The 10369-nt window shown below is 35.0% G+C and overlaps 1 long non-coding RNA gene across 2 annotated transcripts; it reads left to right on the top strand.

Annotated features, from left to right (window-relative positions):
- Window positions 1-592: 592 nt before the first annotated feature.
- Window positions 593-3754, top strand: LOC125472940. Of its 2 annotated transcripts, none has more exons than XR_007254896.1 (6): window positions 593-637; window positions 975-1130; window positions 1852-1926; window positions 2155-2251; window positions 3205-3261; window positions 3528-3754. It is a non-coding gene; the product is annotated as an uncharacterized LOC125472940 (long non-coding RNA). The 2 variants fall into 2 exon arrangements; XR_007254895.1 differs by having other exon boundaries at window positions 975-1145.
- Window positions 3755-10369: the final 6615 nt, after the last annotated feature.

The raw sequence follows: 10369 nt of genomic DNA, 5'->3' as shown, positions 1-10369 counted from the left end.
GAATCTTAAGAAGAAAAGAGAGGTTTCATGAATATTTTAGGGGTAACTAATTAAATTATGACATTACTTTAGTCTAAAGAAGTTGGCAAAATTGCACTGTAGAAATGAACAGTGTTTTGTAAGACATTTCAGTTTATTTACAAGACTACCACTGGCCCTCTCTACCGCTAATCTTGATGCATACGTGTTGATGATCGTGGGAAGGAAGAACGATGGTAAAGGCGGTCTTTTTCGTTTCCTTCTCAAACCCTCCTTGCCTCTTCGGTCTCACAGACCCGACGAGAACGACACAGACGGTCTCGCGTCCATCCTATCCTCCTCTCACCGCCGTCTGCCTTCCCTTGCCTAAGTCGTCTTACTCCATCGTTTGCGTCATGGAGGCCCATGCGTGGTTTTTTGGGTGGGGATTTCAGATTTCAAGGGGGAGAGAGGCTATGCTTCGTTTCGATCGGATCGAGCCTCTATGATTCGATTGGATCGAGGTGATAGGGACAACGCAAGAGGTTGAGGGAAGCTGGCTCTAAGACTCTGCATCTCTCATTTTCTCATCTCTCAAACCATTTCTCTCTCTCCCATCTCTCCCACTGTTTTTGTCTCTCGGCTTTCTCGCTCACTCTATGTCCACTGAAATTTCAAGGTGATTTTCCAACCCTAAATTGATATATTCCATACCTTGATTTGATCTTAATTTATCTGGAATTGATCTGCATATGTGTAGTATAGATAATTTTATCTAATGTTATAGAATCCATGTCCTATTAGGAAATTCTGAAGTTGAGATTCTACTGTCTCAGTTATATGTAAAGACTTGATTTTTAATGTTAATGCATCTGAAAATGGCGTGATGTGTGTCGTTAAGCGAGTTAAGCTGCATGATTTTCAGTTATTGATGTCTGTTTGTATGTTGTTTGATTGGTCTTAAATTTTTTGTATCGTTGTTTATTGTTTTCTTAGCCCTGTTTGTTAACGAACAGAAAGATTCAAGTGGAAAACGGGTGAAATTAGCAGGATCCAGTAATGAAAATGGCAGTTTGAAGGCTGAAGTTGAAGAAAGTTCAGCTGCTGGTGACAACAAGCTAGCTGAAGAAAGCTCTAAACCTTCCGAGCCACCCAAGCAAGACTATATCCATGTCAGGGCAAGAAGGGTACAAGCTAACATATAGCCACAGTCTAGCCGAGAGAGCAATGCACCTTTGGTCCTTTAAAATTTTCAATATAAGAATCTAGAACATCAATTATGGTTGCATGTTCTTAGTCAAGCCCTGTAGTTCTCGATAAGGAATAGGTTTCTGTTTTATTCTTGGATTGCCAATTGAGGATATAGCTGCAATTCAAATTCAGACTGCTTTCCTTGCACATGTTGGTATGTATGTGTGCACTAAAATCTCCAAAATATAAATTTCCAGTTTCATTATCTCCCTCAAGAACATTTATTAGAAGAAATTAAAGATTATTTTTTGTTCTGAGTATGAGTGCTATTTGTGTTTCTTTCATTGCTAAGAAGTATGAGACATAATTCTGCAAAACTTAATTGATGACCGTATGAAAGCTATGAAAGAACTCTCCGAATAATTCTTTGAATCTGGTTCAGTTTTATCTTAGATATGCACACAATCATTATTTGTGAGATAATTAGTTGCAGGGCTGGCTTTTAGCTGTTTGTTTGTTGATAAATTACATATGGTTCTTAAGGAATTATATATCATTTGTGAGGTTTGAGGTCAACATCAATATCCATGGCCTGTCACGATCCCCCATTGTACCATATGGCCATACAATTTGGCAAAATTATGATTCATTCAACTACTTCTTTTTGTCTTTGTTTGATCTTTGTTTCACTGTGTTTTGCAGCTCATGGAATACTCTTCCCAAACTTAAGACACTTAATCAGTAAGCGAGTGAACGACATAAGTTTCTAAATTACAGGTTCGTTATCCATTTTTGAAAATCCTGTGCAGAGTAGTTGATAGATGTTATGTTATTTGAAAGTTCATATTGTTGTCATTATGTTGTGCTTGCTGTGATTTGCTTAGCTTAATTATAAATTATGGGTGTTTGTTTCAATTTTATTCATCTTAGCGCCATTCACTGTATTTAATCTGGTTTCATTCTTTAGATAGACTAACCATTTTTGCCATTTTGCTGTTTGTGCAGAGAGGAGATATCTTATTACAAGGAACTCTCTCCAACAGAACTCAGTCCAAAAGAACATTTGCTACTCTTAAAAGCATTATGTGGACTCCAAGCTCAAGTCAGTCCTTAATTTTCATGTATTTTTTATTTCTTTATGTCTAGGTGGTTTACATGGTTTTTAACCATGAAATCACCTAACTTTATGTTTGCAATTGTGTTGTTTCTAATTGTTGATATCAATTGAAACACTATCATTTAGGTTATTAGATTTTATGCTATAAGAGTATGCTAACATATTCATTTTAGTAACCACCACTTGCTTTGATACATTGTAAATGCTATTTCTGTGACAAGAAAATAACCTTATTTCCCGTTTAATAAAACTGTTTAGTAATTGGAAAAACTATTTGTTTAATGTGTTCAACATGTTGTTATATTTTAATGTTGGAAACCATTGGCTGTGAATCTTTTGGAAGAAATTAGCCCCATGAAGTAATAAAACAAGGACATTTATGGAGGAATGAGATTGAATTGTTTGCTTTGCTCAAGAAATTATGTTTAGATTAATGGATGTTAGAGTGCATTTTGAAACGTAAGTAAGTTATGGATTCATTTTTGTAGCGAATCTCAAATAATCAGTGTGCGGAAAAATGATCTCTTAGTTTCAATTTAAATACATATGGAAAGTCAGAGATCTGTTGAGCATGTTGGAAATTCAGAGTAGTAGCACTTTTGCATGCTACACTACGACCTATAGCTCCTTTAATATTTTTGAACCAATGATATTACATTTGTTATATCTGTTTGGTTCCCTATTTCTATAGTTACAAATGTGATTAGTGTGCATTTGGTTGTGCTTGGTTGGGGTATAGGTTTAGTTGAAATAGTTTTGGTTTTTATTATGTTATTTTCCCTTCCAGCAGTGCCCATTTCCACCCAAATTGAATCTCAAATTCTTCTGCTTTCAAAGACGGCATATTCGGCCAACCGCGTATTTTCCATCACTTTTTTATTCAAAAATAATGTAAGCTGATTGATTAATTGAATTTGTATTTTTTTTTTTTTTTGTAGATTTGACAAGATCATCAACAAGGAAAAACCGAATAAGGTGGTTTTGAAGACGATAAGGTGCTCCCTACTGTGTTTCTTCTCAGTGTCAATTTCCTATTCATTTTTTAATTGAGCTTTACCAGTATTTACTTTTTTTTTCCTTATAAAGTTTGGATTTTTGAGTAATGGGTTTTGTTAATTAATTTTAGGAGTTAATTCTTAATCAATAATAAGTGAATTGAGAGTGGAGAGCTGGCATGGTTGGGATTAATTCTTAATCAATAATAGGTGAGTTAATTCTTAATCAAACTAATCTCTAACCCATTCTTCATCTGTCGTACAAGGACTTGAAGAAGCAGCTGACGCTGATCTATCCCAGAGACGAAGGCAAATCTCTACTAAACAGCCCATATTGGCCGACGACAGAGATTTAGTATGCAAAGTCAGCGAAGCTGGTGAGGTTTCCAAGGACGTCACCAATTTCGTGAAGTTGCTGGAGAACAAATTGGAAAAGTTCAATGCTTTCTTTGTGGAGAAGGAGGAGTGGTACGTTAGTAGATGGAAGGTATAATTTCTTGATTTTCTTTAAAAAATTATCGAAGATTACAATTTGGATTCTAGAATTATGAGAATTTGTTTAGGAATTGAGAGAGATTGACTTGCTGCTTGCGAATTCGGAAAATTTATGGTTTTTGTATGATAATTTTGGTTTAGGATATCGAAAGATTGTGTCTTTGATGTATAATATTGAATTTGGATGAAATTGATTAGATTTTGCCCTTTTTTATTTTTAGGCCATTGTATGTATTAAGTCTGTAATTAGGAACTGTTTTATATGGTTTTCTGTATTCGTAATTGTTCAGCATAATAAACAATAGGGTTTTTTTTTTTTTGCTGTGCTGATTTTCATGTACTCTATTCATAATTGTTTATTTTGTAAGGGAAATGCGGGATATGATAGAGATGTAAGCAATTTCAAATCTTCATTTATTCTGTTTCCACTTTGTTCAATTCAATTTGATTTAGCATTATTTTCATTGCTTTTGAGGAAACCAAATTAAAAGTGCCTTTCGATCTTTGTATATCATGCTTATGTTCTCCTTTATTGGGAGACTGATTTACTGTTTTAAATTGGTTCAATTCTCTTATATTTGTCCTTTTTGTTGGTTCTGAACAAACGAAATGACATGTGGATATCTGTCTTCTATATCACGTTTATGTTGAAATGTCATACTTACCAAAACCACATGTTGAAATGTTGGACCGTTAAACGTTTTTCGTTATTTTGTTTTCAGGACTTTGTTAACCTAGAAGTCAACCTGCTGATGCCAAAGCAGAAAAGAAGTGAAGATGTGAGGTAATTTTTTATGTTGACAATTAATCTATAGATGACGATCACATTTGATTTCCATATGTACTATTTCATGGTTTATAGATGTGGTTTGATTTTGATCGCTGGATGAAAAATCAAGCGTGTTTGTGACTTGGTTTTGTTTGTTTTAAAATATATGTTGCCGTGCCTGTTTATGTGGTTATGTCTGTTTCTTTTTAAATTTTCTATGCTTATCTTATTTGTAGAGTTAAATAGTTGATGAATCTTTATCAATGAAGCAGCTGGAATGCTTTTGTTGAATGTGAATGATCATTGTCTAGGGGAAACATTATAATACAAAGCTGTAACTTGAGTTTTGGAGTGAAACTCGAAAAAGCTTTAGTACTAAATATTATCATGTATGAATGTCATTATAATCTATAGCTGTAACTTGAGGTTTTGGAGTGAAACTTGAAAGAGCTTTAGTACTAGATACTATTGCGTATGAATGTGATACTGGATCTTACCATACACTGCGAATAAGTAATAAAAGATGGTGAGCCCGTTTTAAGTGTGATTTGTCTTCAGAAACTCAAATTTTGACTTTTTTGTATATATTGGTGGAAATGTAGAGATGGGTGCTCTTTGCTGCTGTCCTTGCGATGAGGAATTTGAAGAATATGCACTTCCTCATTTCATTATCTATTTCTATAAAATCTCAATACTCATGAATATTGTCATCAAGGCAGATAGCATGAAAATGTTAATGCATTTTCCTCTGCCAGTTTATCAATTTGAATTCCACTTTATTTGCGGTTTGTAATTGAAATATGTATTGCGAAATTCATTACTTTTGAGTATGAGCTTTTGAATAGTTATGAAAGGTTATATATTTTATGCATGTTTATAAACTTATGACATGCAATTAGTTTCTTTTTGGTTGGGTTCAAATATATTGATTGTGGTGTTATAAAGCTCCTTTTAATAGTTAGGTTAAAAATAACCATTAATAGATTCTTTATTTGGTTGATCCAATTTAATCCTCCTTTTGTTTTAGTTTCGTGTTAGCACATGGCGTATATTGCTTTGCTTGCTGGTTATTCAATGTGCCATCAAATTTGAGTATCTTTATGTGGAAATGATTCATATCTATTGCAGATTATAGCAGTACTTCGTTTTGCTTTGTAAACAAACTATATACTTTGTCTTAGGTTAAGTATAATGTTTAATGATTGAATTTGTAAGACGGTTTAGCAATTTTTTCAGAAACTTACTTTTTCTTGCCAGAGCTCAAGTATTATGTATTCTACTTTTCTACTTTCCGTTTTCTGTGTTTTTCTTCCATGTAGTGGGCTGATTACTTGAAACTATGATATTGATGACACAGTACGATCTACAAATGAATGTTTCTTATAGCTATCCATATATAGCAAGCAAAATTTGACTTCACTGGTTCTTAGGTACTACATCTTTTTAGTTGCTTTGTGTGGAAACTATTCATATGAATGGATTTTGATCTGTTTAAAACTATCTTTAGTGATGATTTTGAGTATAATGTGTTTTCCTAATACTGTTTCTCTCCCTCTTTGTAGTACAGTTGTGCAGAAGACATCTCCATTAACCGGTAACAGATGAAATCGTTTGCTGTCGAGGTTCCTGTGCAGAAGAGCGAAAATGCTACAAGTGGAGGATAGATAACAGCTCAAGACACATGGTATGAGGGTGCAGGTAAACTGTACATATGCATATGGAAAAAGTAAAAAGTTAAGGCGGGTTAGCTGTAGCTTCTCCTTCTCGCCACAACAGAAAATACTTTTAAACTGCATTAAGCTGTTAATAAATTAAGCTTAAGCTATATTTTACTTATCAAGAATGGGTAAACTGTTTTAAATAGGAAAAATTAAGTGCTTATATCGGGTAAACTGTTAATTTTACGAAGTTTTCTGGTAAATTAGGTATATAGTTTAATTCAAAGAGCTCTGTTGACCTTTACTTTTGTAAAATTATATAGTTTAATTGCGTCCCTTTTTCCAATCCCTATATATCTGCTCAACTCTTGGGTCAATTATTTGTTAGTTGGAATGTTTAATTGTTTGATCAATGATGTCGATTCAATTTGAAGAAGAAATAGGACTTTTGTTCACTAGGGATTTGAAATAGGGATTGAGACTCACATGAGTAAGATGTCTCAATTGTTCATTGATTCTTAGGTGTTGTCTTTTTAGTTGCTTTGTGTAGAAACTATTCATGCCTGTTACAACAAATTTATTCAAGTCCCGCAGCAACGCGCGGGCATATTTTCTCGTTATTACTATAGTATAAAATAGAGGTTCAAATTGCACTATTCATGTCTGTTGTGAAATGGGGTCTCGATTTTGAATTAATTACGTTTCTGCCATTATGTGTGTGGGGATTGTGCTTCAGCCTACATAGCTGTATCGCGCTGCTACATTTGGGCCTAGGAAAAACTCTCATGTCTTTCGGCCGCCGACAAAGTGTTTGACTAAAATACACACCTAGGGTTATGAATCTGCGGCTATGATTGAAAGTTAATTGTGAGGGCAATTTAATCACTGGAATTTGGGACCGAATGGGGTTCACACACAAGGAACCCCATTTTTACTAAAACCGATCCACCCAATTTATCTAAAATGCTTTAGACTTTTAAAGCATTTTAAGTAACTACTTAGGATTTTAAAAATAGAGTTTTAATGAAAAGTCTACGGTACTGTTTACTTTAACGAAAAGTCATATTTTTACACTAAAAAGTCAATCTTGGTACTATTTACTTTACCCTTAATTTTGTCCTTATCATTAAAACTCAAAGTTTTCAAACCCTTTTCATTAGTTTTCCTTTTTAAAAAATAGACATTTGTTAGGTTACAGGCTAGAGTTAGTAAAATACGAAACTGGTATAGTATGTGAAAAATATGTCTGTGTATTATTCGACAACTTTGCTAAGAAAATATTTTGAGAAATTCTATGATTTTTTTTTAATTTTTAATATTTACTTCATGTGAAATATCCATTTATTTTATTTTATTTATTTATTTATTTATTTATCAAATGATAGATTTAGATTATCAGCCACCAACGTGGTTTGAACCCATGCCGTCATGCAAAAACTCAACACCTTTCCACCACTACTTGTCGAAGAAATTTATTTTATTTCTTTGATAATATGTAAAAAAAAATACATATCGAAAATGTGAATTTTATATGTCAAAATGTGTCAAAATAACATGTGTTAAACGTAATAAATATAGACGGACGTGTATGGTATCTTAAAATTATAAAAAATGTGGAATACAATGAATCATTAAAACATGTATGAAAAACAAAAGTATGTTTAAAATACATGTACGTACGTATATAATATGCATATTATCTGCGAATTTATTAATTATGTCACCGACCTTAAATGGCAGACATGAACAAATATTGAAGCAGAGTTTGTTTTCACACCTCATACTCTACATTACCAAATTATTTATTCACACTAAAAAAGTAAGAAAACTGGACTAAGGGCCAGTTTTGGATTGTTGTGCTTTTTTAATAAATTACTTTTGTTGTGCTTTAAGAATAATCAGCTGCAAAATAAAACAGTTAAGCGTTTGATAAACTGTATTTTTAAAAATGTTATGAGTATTATAAGCTGACACACCCCTACCGAGATCAGGGCATGCTGGCCGTCACGTGGAAATAACATAACCATGTGCACAGTGCGGAAACTAATAAATAATAATAATAATAAACGTACGAATAAAATACAAACCTAGCTATACACAAAGTAATAACATACATGTGCAAGCGTAAGTGTGAAAAACAAAGTTCAGAGCACGGAAGACCTAGTGTAGTCCAGGAGATACAACACTAAATAAACACACCCAAAGGTGATCCTACACTGGTGATAATCTGTCAGATAAGCCGGGAAAATCCTCTGGGGAGCCACCAAAAGCGCTAGCCAAACTAGAACCTGAAGGGGCGCAAAACAAAAACCGTGAGTGGTCAAAAACAAAGCTTTTCAAAAATCATTTCATAAACAAAGTTCTAACCCTTCGCCGTAAAACCTGTATACTTCCCAGAAAATATAATATATTCACAGATATAAATCATGCTCAAAAATATGCCATGCCAAATGCCTCAAAATAAGATGCAAGAACTCAGGTTATGCCAATCCATGCCATATAATCTGTCAACCAGAGTCACCTAGCGTGACTTGTACAGCTGAAACTACAGCTCAAATCTCCAACTCACTAACTACGCTTGCACACGAGTCGGAACCACCTAAAGTGGTATGTACGACAGGATTGTGCATCTAACTTGGATCCAAGATGAGCGTGTGGTGCAGGAGGTCAACATCACGTGAAGGACTGTGCCCAATTCTGGGCGGGAGCACTAACACCGGGGGTGCAGGTTATGAGCTCTTTATGCATCTCAAATCACTACTAAACATAATCACAAACCATAACTTACATGTGCGTCCGCAGCACCAAACATATATATATATATATATATATGCAACTAATAATGCATAATTAAATGGGCAAACATAATGCATGGCATATAAAACATATAAACGTTTCATTTCACCTTCTAGGAAAAACATAAGTATATAGGTATATACGGAAAACCAAAAGCCCACTCACTGGTATGTAGAAGGGTCGTAACCCCCTTGCCTCGAGTGACCGCGCTCGTCCTCAGGATAGGTCTCACCTATATGCGAAACAACTATAAAAACGTAAATTTTAAAGCACATAACCAACATTACAAAATAACTTCTCATACAATGCTCAAATGGGGTGTATGAATGCACCAACGTGATCTACTCAACCTCACAAACATCCTCATATTTTTAAAATAATTTTCTAATATCGCACATGCCCCCACGCGCTGGCCAAGGCACGGCCACACACGTTGCCCACGCATAGGCACGTGCCTGGCACATTGACGGCGTCAGTTAATGCCGTCAGGAATATTTCGTTAAGTCTAACTGATTCCGTTAACACCGTTAGGAATATTCCATCATCTTCTCCGGCCAACCTACGGCGCCGGAAAACCGGGAAAATTTCTAAACTTGATATCTCACTCGTTTTTCATCCAAATTTCACAAAATTGGTACAAAAATGAAGCTTACAACAAGAGGAACAAATCCATACCACTTTCAAGCACTAAAACCAACGGAATCTCGTCGGGAAAACACCACCAACTCCGGCCAAACCTACAATTCACGATCCCGACGTCCAAAACCTTCAAACGAACCACCCCGAGCCTTCTAAGGACCTCATCAAGCTTCCTACAAGCTTGAAATTCCCAAAAACACAAGAATTAACGTGTGCATGAACAATAGCTTTATTTGCACATCTCGGGTTCGACGTGAAAATGAAGGTTCCCTTACCTGAAATAGGTATGGTTGAACTCCTAAGGACCCCACGAACACAAATATGTAGTTTGCTTCCTCGATCTGTGACGATTCCAACGGTTTTAGGTGTTGTCTGTACGAAGAAGATAGGAAAGGAGAGAAAGAGAGAGTCTCGGGACAGGGTAGAGAGAGAAATGGGCAGGGTATGTGTGTGGTCCAAAATTAACCAACCAAAGCCCAAAAACGACCACACAATGAAACAAACATACTAGGGGCAAAACCGTCATTTCACCCCTACGGTAGGAAAAGTCCGGGACGGCCTGTCACATAAGCAATGTCTATAAGGATAAATAATGTCATTGTTTAATATAATAATTTGACAACATAAGACCTACTTCCCCAACTTGCTTCAACCCTTGGGGCAAATATGATTTTTAACCCAAAACTCATTTCTGGAGCAAATTTAGCACATGATTGCCCAAGTTAAAGGGGATTGGGCCACCATATATGCG

This window comes from the organism of the source record quoted next, unplaced genomic scaffold, assembly GCF_019419815.1.
Source record: "Pyrus x bretschneideri cultivar Hongxiangsu unplaced genomic scaffold, Pyrus_bretschneideri_v1 Contig77, whole genome shotgun sequence".
NCBI classification, from domain to species: domain Eukaryota; kingdom Viridiplantae; phylum Streptophyta; class Magnoliopsida; order Rosales; family Rosaceae; genus Pyrus; species Pyrus x bretschneideri.
This window is presented reverse-complemented; position numbering and strand designations above follow the sequence as displayed.